Source organism: Carettochelys insculpta, chromosome 4 (genome assembly GCF_033958435.1).
Source record: "Carettochelys insculpta isolate YL-2023 chromosome 4, ASM3395843v1, whole genome shotgun sequence".
In the NCBI taxonomy this organism is placed as follows: Eukaryota; Metazoa; Chordata; order Testudines; family Carettochelyidae; genus Carettochelys; species Carettochelys insculpta.
Window position 1 is genome coordinate 108,127,129 of NC_134140.1, and position 14,307 is coordinate 108,141,435.

The 14,307-nt window shown below is 41.5% G+C and overlaps 1 protein-coding gene across 10 annotated transcripts in view; it reads left to right on the forward strand.

Annotated features, from left to right (window-relative positions):
- The window catches only part of ELOVL6 (ELOVL fatty acid elongase 6), a 115,024-nt gene that overhangs the window by 46,587 nt on the left and 54,130 nt on the right, over positions 1 to 14,307 (forward strand). For 3 of the 10 annotated variants that reach the window (XM_074993440.1, XM_074993445.1, XM_074993438.1), the window contains one exon: positions 9,413 to 9,487. The exons of the other annotated variants lie outside the window; for them this stretch is intronic. The gene's annotated coding sequence lies outside the window, so the exon portion shown is untranslated. The remainder of the gene's footprint in view (positions 1 to 9,412; positions 9,488 to 14,307) is intronic. 10 annotated transcript variants of the gene reach the window in all.

Genomic DNA, 14,307 nt, shown 5'->3' on the forward strand with positions numbered 1-14,307 from the left:
CATTCCTGCCTGCCTGCCTGCCTTCCTTATCAGCATGAGAGCAAACAGAGGTGGGTAATATGGGAGGGATGGTGGTTTTTGTGTTTGTAGATGTCTAATCTGGAAAGGTTGTAAAAGCAAATAATATTAGGGTTACAACAGGGCAGTGTATCGGAGGGGTAGCCGTGTTAGTCTGGATCTGTAACAGCAATGTGGCATCTTTTTATTGAAAGTGTCTGTGTTTGTTGTGCATACATGCCAATTACATGTGGCCTTTGAGCCCATTGTGACATGCCATTGCAATCCTCAGTAACTCTTTGGTCATATTTTTGGGATAGCTTTGTTGTTTCAACAACAATTTTAATTATTCCTTGCAAATATTTCACTATCGGAGATTGTATTTAAATTGAGAATGGATGCAAGAATACCCCAAGCCTTAGCACTCTCAGTAGTCAAAAAGTGTTTTGCTTTAAACAAAGATAGCAAATCTTTTTCACTCATGGAAATTGTAGTTGCTTGCATGCAGCAGTTGCAGTATTTTCTTTGACACAAAACAAACGCCATTTGATTAGCCACCTTGGCTATGGCTACACTAGTGAGTTTTTTGGTCAAAACCAGAGTTTTGTCAACAAAATTCTGGTTTGTTGAACTTTCTGATGGGATCTTTGGTAGGTAGATGTAATATAATGTGAACCAAGGTCTAAAAATAGATATATTCAAGTTCAGCACAGAAGTGAATGTGTTCAGGGCTGTTTGGATTTTATCTTGGCAAACCTAATATATTTGGCAGCTCTGCTCATGAGAGACTTTGGCCTGAATTGCTGGGTTATTGCTGGTCAAGACCAAGGTCTAATTTTCTTGGCTTTGGCTTGTTGTTCTGGAGTAGACAGTAGGTAAAATGAAAAAAAAAAAGACTGAGGAAGACCACAGAATTGCATAGAAAATTGCACAGAACCTCTGAGAATTTATTTTATAAGATTGACATACATATGTTGCTAAATAGTTCCCTCTTCCTTTCTCTGCCTTGCACTGCTATACTGTATACATCATAAAATCTCATTGATTAATTTTCATCAAAAACACTTTCTAGCCTTTGGAGGAGATGAGAAAACAGCTAAAGCATTTTGCAGCAGACAAAGTAACCTCTCTGAACTGCTAACAAAGTAATTTTCAAAGTTACATTTATGAGTGTGTGCAATTTTTAATGAATACAGGTGTTCAGTTCCAGCCCACACAAGCTTTTGTCCAAATAAATGTATTAGTCTTTAAGGTGCCACAGGACTTCTTTTTTTTTTTTTTTTGTTGAAACATAGTAACACAGTTATCCCTCTAAAACTTGTCATGTCAAAAGAGTTTTTGTCTTCCTTTGATTGGGGAACAAATAAGGTACTAGAGCTATGTCTACACTGGCACAAAACTTCGAAATGGCCATGCAGATGGCCAAATCAAAGATTACTAGGGAGGCGCTGAAATGCATATTCAGTGCCTCATTAGCATGCCCCTGGCCATGGCTCTTCAAAATTACCATGTTTCGCTCCCACGCGGCTTGTCCAGACCAGGGTTCTTTTCGAAAGAACCCCGCCAACTTCAAAATCCCCTTATTCCTATCAGCTCATAGGAATAAAGGGATTTTGAAGTTGGTGGGGTCCTTTTGAAAAGGACCCCTGTCTGGATGAGCTGCGCAGGAGCAAAATGCAGCAATTTTGAAGAGGTGCGGCCAGTGGCATGCTAATGAGGTGCTGAATATGCATTCAGTGCCTCATTAGTAATCTTCAGTTTTGCCATTTGCATGACCATTTTGAAGTTTTGTGTGAGTGTATACATGGCCTATGTGATTGTTTGTTTGTTTTTTTTCTAACCAATCACAGTCAGTCAACAGAGACAGACACAGATTAAGAAACAAGACACAAAATTTTAAACAGTGGAACAAATCATCAAGGGCAATAGTAGCGTCCCAATGCCTTGATGTCTTTTAACATTTTTCTGAAAAATATGTTTTAGCCAAATGCAAGTTATTTTTCTCAATGCCGGAGTGAAGGGTGAAATTCAATAAGCAATCAGTTAAGGGGCTTTGATACCCAATTCTTGGTCAAATTAATTAATTGAATTTCTCATTTCCTAAAATACAGATCGCCGTTCTGGAATTTTTTAAATGATTCAAACCACAGATCCAGACTTGGTTTGGAAACATAGCAATGACTGCAACAAATTTGGACACTGCCCCTGATTTTTTTCCCACTTTTCACATTTATTTTTAAGAAGCCTGCTTGGTGCATAATTACCCATGACTTCTTTATGTTTATGAGGTGAAACATGAGAAAACCAAATTCAAGTTATGTGAAAAGCCGCTGATGGGTAGTCAGAGTAAAAAGAATGTTTGTGTAGAGGTTCATTTCAAGTGTATAATACCAATTGGTTTGATCATGTCACCCCAGGACTCCAATAATCCTTTCTTCTGCTCTTATTCATTTCTTCAAAGACAGGGAGATGTAGTTTCCTTTTCCTAAGTTGCCAAGTCACCTTTGAAAATAGGGCTTTACCACCTAAATCACATATGTTGGCCAGTGCTCACAAAGGCAATGCCCAAATTAGAACTGTGGGCCTTAGTGATTTTTTTAAATGGAAATTTATAATATATATATCCGTAAAACTAAAATGATAAATGTCAACCATCCAACTGATCACTTTGCCTTTGCAGAGGGTACATGTTAAAAGTTTCTTCCTTTATTGAAGTTTGTGCCAGTTTGAGAGAAATTGTCTGTAATTAAAAAGGGGAAAGCCACCAGAACCGTGAGTATCTTCCTAAAAGGAAGTCATTCGTATTTTATAGGTGCAGCTGCTCTGAATTTTTCTGGATCTGTAAAATGTGGTAGTATGGCTACATCTACACTAGCCCAAAACTTCAAAATGGCCGTGCAAATGACTGTTTCGAAGATTACTAATGAAGCACTGAAATACATATTCAGCACTTCATTAGCATGCCGGCAGCCGCTCCTCTTCAAAATTGCTGCTTTCAAAAAGGAGCCCCATCTGGATGAGCCGCGCGGCGGCGAGCCACGGCAATTTCGAAGTGCCTCGGCTGCCGACATGCTAATGAGGCGCTGAATATGTATTTCAGCACTTCATTAGTAATCTTCGAAATGGCCATTTGTATGGCCATTTCGAAGCTTTGGGCTAGTGTAGACACAGCCTATATGATGCATGTATGTTTTTAAATTACTTGTAAAGTGTTCTGTAGCTTGAGATACTTCTGTACCTTTATTATAGGAGCATGAATTTCCTTTGATGGCTATTGGAGTTCTGCTTAAAAATCATAATAGCACTCAGCCATTCACAAAGCTGGTTTTGAACTTTATGCTGCTGTATTAGCTATTGGTGATGTCATGAAGTCCAATGTTATGAGATGCTTATGTTTAAAAAATAAAGCAGTTTTTGGCCCATTGTTCTGATCTTCTTTATGGAACTGAGATAGCTCTGGGCAAATGGAATCAAACTGAACATTGCTTTTGAAGAAATAGCAATTTATTTTTCCTCAGGAACATTGTAATACTAATTACTACCTTCACCATAGCAATTCCACTATAGCTGTAGTTACTTGCACCAACATAATCTGTTACTTTGTTTCGTAATACTCTTGACACAAAACTAATGCCCTTTGACTAGCCACCTTTTGTATTTTCCCTTTTACTAATGGTTTTGTGCATTGGGATGGTAAACTGTGAGATATACAATCATTTCTGGATACACTACCATGGTGTTTTTAGACAGTACTTTAATAAGCTATATTTTTATTTCTACGTGATACTTGAGCAGTAGAAAGTTTTAGTATTTATTTGTTTATTATTTCATCCTGAATGTCCTGAATTTCTGTCCCAAAATCTATGTTTGAGTAAGGGCATCTTAGAACAGCAGTAGAGCTAAAATTCAGGTGTGGAGGCCTAGTTTGGCAAATTCCTGCTCACATGTTTAGGGGCTGTGTGAGGTCTCTCTGGATGAATTAAGGCCTGGCAGGGTCAGTGTGAGGGTGACTGAGCACCAAGGGCAGAAAATTCATGCCAGGTCTGATAGGCCGTGTCTACACATGCCCCAAACTTCGAAATGGCCATGCAAATGGCCATTTCGAAGTTTACTAATGAAGCGCTGAAATGCATATTCAGCGCTTCATTAGCATGCGGGCGGCAGCGGCGCTTCGAAATTGACGCTTCTTGCCGCCACGCGGCGCGTCCAGACGGGGCTCCTTTTCGAAAGGACGCCACCTTCTTCGAAGTCCCCTTATTCGCATGAGCTCATGGGAATAAGGGGACTTCGAAGTAGGCGGGGCCCTTTCGAAAAGGAGCCCCGTCTGGACGCGCCGCGCGGCGGCAAGAAGCGTCAATTTTGAAGCGCCGCTGCCGCCCGCATGCTAATGAAGCGCTGAATATGCATTTCAGTGCTTCATTAGTAAACTTCGAAATGGCCATTTGCATGGCCATTTCGAAGTTTGGGGCACGTGTAGACGTAGCCATAGACTGTAGAACTGAGACTTTATATTCCAGTGAGGTGGCTGTAATGGAAGCTAACTATGTTTTTCCAGACCCATCATTATACCCTTGAATTCCTGACCAGCTGGCCCATTCTTCTTGGTTAGAAGCCCAGTGAATTGAGGCTACTTCCATTCAATAACAAGCAGTGCTGTAGCACCTTTAAGAGTAACAAAGGTATTAGATTGTGAGCTTTGGTGGGTAAGACCCACTTCTTCAGATGATTGGAGCAGACACTTAGAATCCATGATTGATATAGTGGGGGAGAAGGAGGTGTTACCTTCACTAGTAGGACCAGTAGATGAAGCCAATTAAGTTATATAGGGTGTGTCCCATTCCTGAGAATATCAAAGGTGAGGAAATTGCCCTTGTAATGTATAAGATAATTGAAATCTCTGTTAAGGCCTAATTTAAATGTGTCACATTTGCAAATGAATTCCAATTCAGATGTCTCCCTCTGTAGTCTTGTGGTAAAATTCTTTTGGAGAAGAATGACTACTTTTAAATCTGTTATGTCCAGGTAGGTTAAAATGTTCCCCTATAGATTTTTATGTATTCCAATTCTGATGTTGGATTTATGTCCATACATCCTTTGGTGCAGAGATTGTCCAGTTTGTCCAATGTATGAAGCAGAGGGGCATTTCTGGCACATGATGACATATGACACATTAGTGGATGTGCACGTGTGACTGATGTGTGGCTGATGTGGTTAGGCCTGTGATGGTGTCATTTGTATAGATATGAGGACAGAATTGGCACCGGGGTTTGTTGCAGGGATAAGTTCTGAGTTAGTGTTTCTGTGGTACAGTTTGTGGCTGCTGAAGAGTATTTTCTTGAGGTTGGGTGGCTGTCTGTAGGAGAGGACAGCTCTGTTGCCCAAGGCCTGTGAGAGTGAGGGATCGTGTTCCAGTATAGGTTGTAGATTATCAGTGACGCACTGGAGATGTTTAAGCTAGGGGCTATAGGTGATGCCAAATGGTGTTCTGTTATTTTGCTTGTTGGGCCTATCATGAAGTAGGTGTGTTCTGGGTACTTGTCGGGCTCTGTCAATCTGTTTCTTTACTTCCGCGGGTGAATAAATAAGTTTTAGGAATGCTTGATAAAGATCTTGTAGGTTTTAGTTTCTGTCGGTCAGATTGGAGCAGATATGATTGTATCTTAGGGCTTGGCTGTAAACAATGGATTGTGTGATGTGTCTTAGATGGAAGGTGGAGGCATGCACATGAGAATAGCAGTCAGTGGGTTTCTGATATAGAGTGGTAATAATCTGACCTTCATTGGTTTGTACTGTCGTGTCTAGGAAATGCATCTCTAGTGTGGAATGCTCAAGGCTGAGATGGATGGTACAGTGAAAATTATTGACATCACTGTGGAATCCTTCAAGGGTCTCCCTTACCCTTTGATGAGTCTCACCTGCAGATTCTATTGTGTCTTCTCTCTGCTTCAATGTGTATGTGAGATGACTATGATAGCCAGTTGCTTTGTGCTGCAGTGCAATCACTGTGATGAAAACTGTATCTACAAAGTCTTTTAATAAGATCTAGGCAGGGCAGATGCCTTGGTTTCCTGGTCAAATTAGAAGAACATAATTTGATTGGCAAAAGTCAATATGGTTTCTGCAGAGGGAAATCATGTCTTACTAATCTGTTAGAGTTCTTTGAAGGGGTAAACTAACATGCAGACGGGAGATCCAGTGGATATAGTATACTTAGATTTGCAGAAAGCCATTGGGTAGGCATAAATGGTAAATTTTCCGAATGAAGTGGGGTAACTAGTGGTGTCCCCCAAGGGTCAGTCCTTGGACCAATCCTGTTCAATTTATTCATAAATGATCTGGAGAAGGGGGTGAGCAGTGAGGTGGCAAAGTTTGCAGATGACACTAAACTGTTCAAGATAGTCAAGACAAAGCCAGACTATGAAGAACTTCAAAAAGATCTCATCAAACCGAGTGTTTGGGCAACAAAATGGCAAATGAAGTTTAATGTGGATAAGTGTAAGGTAATGCACATTGGAAAAAATAACCCCAACTATACTTACAATATGATGGGGGCTAATTTAGCTATAACTAATCAGGCAAGAGATCCTGGAGTTATCGTGGATAGTTCCTTGAAAACATCCACATAGTGTGCAGATGCAGTCAAAAAGGCAAATAGGACGTTATGTATTATTAAAAAAGGGATAGAAAATAAGACAAGGAGTATCTTACTGCTCGTATATAAATCTATGGTACAGCCACATGTTGAGTACTATGTATAGATGTGATCTCTTCACCTAAAAAAAGAGATCCTGGCACTGGAAAAGGTTCAGAAAAGAGCAGCTAAAATGAAGGCTTGGAATGGGTCCCATATGAGGAGATGCTAAAAAGATTGGGACTTTTCAGTTTAGAAAAGAGGAGACTGAGGGAGGACATGATAGAGGTATATAAAATCATGACAGGTGTGGAGAGGATGAATAAGGAGAAGTTATTTACTTGTGCCCATGTTACAAGAACTAGAGGACACCAAATTAAATTAACGGGTAGCAGGTTTAAAACTAATAAAGCTCTTCTTCACTCAGCACATAGTTAACCTGTGGAACTCCTTGCCAGAGGAGCCTGTGAAGGCTAGGACTATAACAGAATTTAGGAAAGAGCTAGATAAATTCATGGAGGTTAGGTCAATAAAAGGCTATTAGCCAAGGGTAGGAATGGTGTCCCTGGCCTCTGATTGTCAGAGGCTGGAGACGGATGGCAGGAGACAAATCGCTTGATCATTGTATTCAGTCTACCCCCTTCTGGCACTGGCCACTGTCGGCAGACAGGCTACTGGGCTGGATGGACCTTTGGTCTGACCCAGTATGGCCGCTCTTATGTTCTTATGTCAGTTCCACCATCCAATTTTTTGTGAACTTATCATACATGCTTTTTTTTTGTTTTGCTAAGGATAATAATTCAGATCCACATGAGTTAATATACAAATATTTCCCAAATACCTTCCATCAGTTTTGCACGAATAAACTTGAATGTGTCTTTAGATATCCCTGTTGGTAAGACTGGTATGAGATTTTTCAAGAAAGTCTTGTGTGTCTCTATTTCTATGGCTTTGGGGTAAGTCGTCTTTAGCGTCTTGAAAAACAAGAGGCCTCTGCATGACATTTTTCACATTCTAATGTTAGCTGTGGGAATGTCATTACTGAGGAAGTATCTCTAAATGGTGCAAAAAGGCATTGTCTATACGGGAGTTGGTCTCCTAGGACAGTTATAAAACCTATTTCTGCTGACTTATAATCATTAAATATCCTGTGTTCCATTTGGGGTGACTACATTTTCCCTACCTTCAGTCCCTTGCTGTTTCAGTAGATACCAACATTGAAACTGCTTCAGAGTTGCTGTATTGCTAGTGCGGTGGTAGTGGACTGATATTTCCATCAGTGTTCTTAGCCTAGCACAGGTACTGGGGCAAACATAACTTTATTAAAACTTTATTGCTATGTTGTTTGTAGTGCACCACACTGTACTGTGTTAATTAACTAAATAGTCCATCCCAAAAGTCCCTGAGGCACTTAAATTTCAGCAGCTGGACATACACAAACACCTAAATCCTGGCAGTCTAGCATCCTGGCACTCGGACATGAATAAGTCCCACTGGGATTTCCAGCTAGGTGTTCTCCCTCCTAAATTTGCCTTCAGGACCTGACCTGGTAGATGTGCTCTGGGCACATGCATAAACTCATACAAGAGATGACGGAGGAGGAGGAGGAGATGGTGCCCCCAGTGAGTTTGAGCACTCATCCAGAAAATAGGGGATCAGTGTTTAGATCCCCACTCTGCCTTGTGAGGAAGAAACTTGAATTTCATGAGCTACCTCCTGGGGAATTCCATAACCGCTTGGCTGGGGCAATGAGAAGGAGATTAAATTACTTATCTGGGACAAAGTGCAAAATTTAGTATTTTATTGATGATTTTTTAAAAGAAAAAAAATTAAAAAATCTGATTTAAATACAAAATCTGATATAAGTAAAAATCCAATTGTTTTTTCAAAAAAAATCATTGATTTTTATCTACCCTGAGTGTCACAGTGAGAGTCAGGCTGGGTCAGAGACTGAAGACTAACACTGTTTCTCTTTAAACTGCCATCTAGTTGAGACACAGAGTGATGTTTACAGAGTCTGAAGTACTGTGTATCCTATTCAATAATGGAAGAAATAATACAACTCTAGTATTGAGAAGTCGGTATCACTGTCAAGGTACATATTGTGTTCAATACTAAGGTCCTGATTTTGTTCTCACACTGGTGTAAACCAAAACTAGTGCCATACACTTCAGTGAAATTATACTGATTTGAGAAGGTAGTTAAGCTCTTACTATTGATCATCCTGTTTAATTAAATGTCTATCCAAGTACTTCTGATATCTTAATATTTACAGGCAGATTTTTTCTCCGTGTTTTAAATAGCTACCTCCCAGTGACCATCTATATCCCTATATTCACCCCTTTTATAGAATGATGAGAAATCTTGTACAAAGTGTTCCTGAGAGGTGTCATTTGAAAACTTGTAATATGCTGATCATTATGGCCTTAGTAAAATATGTGTGGTAACATTGTATGTAAAGTTATCACACACTATTGTATGGTATTACTAAGATACACCATAAGTCTGTGAAGCAGTCACAAACCAAGTCACCAGGGACAAAAGGCTAGCCAACGTCTCAGCTAGATATCAACAAAATCAAAAATTTTAAGTGTCCATTCTTTGAGGAAAGAAGGTGTGGGGAAAAAAATCCACAGCTTGACAGAGAAACAGCTGGGGTGGGGCCAGTTCCTGTCCGCACAGACTTTCGATCTCCTAAACTTTAGCTGGAGATAATTCTCATAGAAGAGAATGAGCTATAAGAAGGGAAAACAGATGCTCCAGATGACCTCTCTCTACCCTTAGCATCAGCAACATATGAAGAACAAAGGAAGCTGAATTGTATTGTGGGAAGGATCCTGACTGAAAGGAATTCAACCAGTAAGACTGCTGAAGCATGATGAGCATGAATTTAAAGCAAAGTTTCTAACTTGTAAAGTTAGGCATTAGTTGCACTTTACTTTTATTTTCTTGTAACCAGTCCTGACTTTTATGTCTTTAGTTGTGGTCACTCAACACCAATATATTTCTGTAGTTAATAATTTGCTTTTACTAAACCTGTGTATTTGGATTGAAGAGTTTGAGAAATGTCATTGGGCTAACAGGGTTTGTGCATATCATGGTCTATTAATAATATGATGGATTTTTATGTGCGCTTGTATTGTACAAGAGAGCTGGGCAGTGCAAGAGACATATTTCTGAAAGAAAGCCTGGGACTGGGAATTCACTTGTTTTGCTGTCAAGTGAAATTCAAGAGTGCCTGGCTATTGCTTTCAAACAACATAACTTTCAAAAGCCAATTTCTTTTAGAAATCTAGCAAATGGGGAAAATAATGTGAAGCTGACACCTGTGTACATTGTATTTCCCTGGTAGTGTATTACTTGGAAGAATCTTATTAATGAGTTCACTTATCCACACTTTCACTTCACTGCTTGAAACATAAGTCACAAGATATTTTGCTGTGGGCATAAACCATACTACAGTGATGTGTGTATAAGATTGATCAGATATATTTTCCTCCTTTAAAATTCTTAAGTGCTGTAGGGTGTAGAAGAATTAATTGCAGGGTTGTATATCTGCATTCTGGAGTTATAGATACTATTTATACTATAAAGATGACAGATCTGTACAGTGAACCCCTGTTCAGAGACTTTTCTCACTATTTCTGTAAAACTAGAACAAGGTTTTGCTTTGTTGATATTTCAGAAGTGCAAATGCTAACATGGTTATGAATGGTTTCACACCTTTATATATATATATGTGTGTGTGTGTGTGTGTGAGACAATTTTAAATTAGCATTTTGGAAAAGACAACATAGCCTGAGTTACCAAGCCCAGTCTGCTTGTAAAAAGAGCACAGAGATGTGCAGTATAGTTTGAAGTTTCTCAGATCCAATTTAGTTTAAACTAGCTATAGCATTTTTCTGTGAATGGCTGATTCTGAGAGAGGAAAAATACTTAAAAGTACCTTAGTTTTCATTTCAGCAACAAGAATATTTGTCCTAAAAACACACTACAGTATTTTAAAAAAATTCATATTTTTGAGGGCGGGGAGGAAGATTTATCATGCTGTTAGCCGGCGGCCAGGTAATGTGCGGTGAGGTACTCCCCTGGGTCCTAAGCAACCCAGTTTTTTACTGTTAGAGCAGGCAGCTCCTAGCACACTCACCCACGGCCAGGCTGTAGTAACCAAACGGTTAAAGTTCTTTTGTTGTGCCGGCTGTGTTGCAGTGACAAAAGGGTTAACAAAATAGTTAGGCTTGGATCTTAACTAGTTACAAGTTTATTAAGCTACAGTTATAAGCATTCGGTTACAAAAGGCTATTGTTTACTTCTTATATGCTAGCAAAGTACAGGTGTTAACAAGTTACGTTACAATCCAATACAAAGATATCTGTTACCATCTAACACAATGATATCTTGATACTAGTTACAGAGCTCTAATTCTTTAGCTGTGCACAAAAAAAAAGTCAGAGACCTAGCATGGGTGTATCTTACCCTCTCTGCGTCTCCTCGATACCAGCGTAGCCAAGCCGGATCGGTCACTCAATTCCGACGGAAAGACGAATACGAGGTTGGGTGTCCCCAGTAGTGGACCTCGGGAGGCAATCACCTGACCCGACCAGCAGGTAGTTGGTTGAATGCACTCAGAGTTAGAGTTCTGCTGGACCCATCTTTTATACCCCTTTTGGGTTATGTATTCTCTTTCTTATCTATGGTGCCAGATCATACTGGTTTGTCTTTGTGACTCCAGTTTGTTACAAGGGCATTTCTACTTAGTTTGCACTTGTAAGACAAGAGATAAACAATTTAGGAGTACAGGACATTCTTTTGTGCGGGCGGGGCACGTCCCCTTCTGAGTGATTGTGTGTGTGCATCATATTGATCAATGCCAGCTGGGGTGATTTCTTGAGGGTTCACCCCCCGCTCTCATGTTGACAGTCTGGCCTGTTAGCCTTCTAGCTGTACTTTCTGCTTCTCAGGGTCACGATAAGCCAGCATATCTGGGCCTCAATGAGGGCATCAAAGACTGTGCTGTCAGCAGCCATTTCCGTGCCCTGTGTGCTCCTCAGTGGAGGGGGGGCAACGAGCAAGCTGGCTTGTAAGGGGGAGACTCTGTCTGGCTACATTCCACCCCCTGATGCACCACACTACATCCCAGAACGCAAGGTGGCGGTGATGCCAGCACCTTTTGCCCTCCTTGGGGGAAGTCTAAAAGTGCCCAATGATCCGATCAGTATGTGGGGAATCGCGGAATTGGCTAGGATCACTTGTCAGCTCCATGTATCGGATTTGCGTGGAGGAGATAGCCACGTCAATTAGTCTCCTGACGATGCACAGTGTTATACAAAACACAACTACTATGATAAGAACAACCAAAATAGTGGTTACAATAGAATGCAGGAATGGAGTAAGAGAAAATTCTAATTGTTGAGCTAACCATTTTAACCATGAGATCTTTCCATTCTTAGTTACAGCATGTAAGATTTTAACTGCATCTTTGATGGCAGATACATCCTGTTTAATCTGTTCTGAGTGTTTACCTAAAAGCAGTAAGATTGGTTAATTACAGCACAAACGCTTCCTTGTTGGGCCAGGACTACATACTTTGAGACCCACCCATCGCTTGCTGACACTCAGACAGAGAACAATTACACAGGAAGGCAGATGGGAATTATGGTCTAATCCAGAGAGTTCAAACCAGTTACCTCTACCCACACCAGCGTGGGTGGGAGGACAGGACAAAAGGGCCCAGCTTAACCTTGGAGCTTCCTCGCACGCGATGGCTTCCACTCCGAGGAATTACAAGCAAGACACTCAGTTCCGCGAAAGTTCAAACTGGTTACCTCTACCCACACCAGCTTGGCTAGGAGGACGGGACAGAAGGGCCCAGCTTAACCTTGGAGCTTCCTCGCACGCGATGGCTTCCACTCCAAGGAATTACAAGCAAGACATTCAGTTCCACCCTTCCAGCACCCAGAACGACAAGGTTGTCAGGGACTCAAATCCCAGCAAGCCTCATCCCATTATGGGGTACAATAACAAAACCAGAACCAGCCCACCAATCATTCAGGTTCAGAGGGACAAACTCAATTCCCAATGTGGTAGAGGAGTTCAGCAGGGTACACATCCAGCAATCCGTGGCACCAGCGGTGGAGACGATGGACTGGATGGCATTCCTGAGGGGATGCTTAGGTGTAGCAGAGGTCAGCAAGGTTGTCAGGAAGATGACGCTAGTTACAGGTGCCATGCTGTCATCTGGGTTGAAGGTAGCTACAACACAACTAGGCCTATAGCAATTACTAAGAGTCTATTAGTATTAATATGGCATCTAGCAGCATGCATATATTATGTACATTAAAGTTCTTTGGTGTGTACTGATGTTACAGGTGGCCATTGCCTTGCTTCCTCCCAGGGAGGTGTATATTCCAGGTGGTTCCTTCTTTTCTGGAGAGAAAACACAAGGTCAGCCGGTCTTGGATGTGATCCAAGCCTTGGTAATGGTTATTGGTTCCCTTTTAGAGTCTAAAGCAGTCCACACCCCCACCTTTGTATGAGTGCAGTACATGAGTCTGTGTTCACAGGCTAGGGTGTTTAATTACAACAGTATCTCCAGGATTAGATTTGGAGTCCTTGAGTGGCGCAGCCGAAGTTGAGGAATTTTTCCCTGTAGGGAAGAATTCTCTGCTGATTGGAGTGCCCGTAGGGGTTTGCTCATTGTTCAGTCTCTGTACAACCTCATCCAGCCTGTTTCCCCAAATGCCATCCGTGGGCTTCAGGTGGCTTTTATAACAGCCCATTCCAGTGCTCGACTATGCCGTTGGACGGGGGGTCGGCAAAGGCGGTGGTAAGTCCATTGAATTCCATGCTTAGTAGCCCACTCTTGTACTACTTTGTTTTTAAAGTGTGAGCTGTTGTCAGACTGGATTTCTTGGGGTGCTGGGACAATTGCTGTTAAGCGGTTTAGTCCCATAATTGTGAACAGTCCTGTTGCCAATGGGGCAGGGTGTGCAAAACCAATTCCTGAAACAACTTCCATTCCAGTCAGGAGGTACTTACACCTTTGCCTGGTAGTAGGAAGTGGGCCAATGTAATCAACCTGCCAGGTTGCCCATAGTGTTTTCCCATCTCTTAGTCTGGCAAATCGCTGTCCTTCAGCTATGTGTTTTCAGGTTTTAGCACAGATAGTACAGGCTTGCAACAGGTCTCTGGCCTGTTGGTGAGTGATAGGCCACCCCCTGATATGTGCTTGCCGCACCAGCTCATCACTCCCTGTGTGCCCCAGAGTTCCATGCAGCCATAGATACAAATGTTCCCAATCTGCTTGGGTGGCAGAGATCTGGGCTGCTGCATCTGCCAGGTTATTTAGCTGTGCAGCTGGAGTGTTATTCTTTTGCTGGGCTGACGCATGTCCTATACTTAAGGGTTGCTGGGTGGCATGGTGGTACTCACTAGGCATTCCCACCTTCCATAGGGATTCCTTAATTAAGGTGGAGTTCTGTGCGGTATTAACTTTCCGGCATGGACATTCCTCTACTCATCCCGAGAACAAACAAACAATAACCAGCACATTTTAAAAGATTTACATTTGGGTAGCTAAATGAAGCTCATTTGTAACTTCAGGAACAGTCCTAAAGGCAGAGATCTGGTTGCCAGAACTGTCTTTACAGGTTCACCCACGTCATGGGCTTGGCAGACAG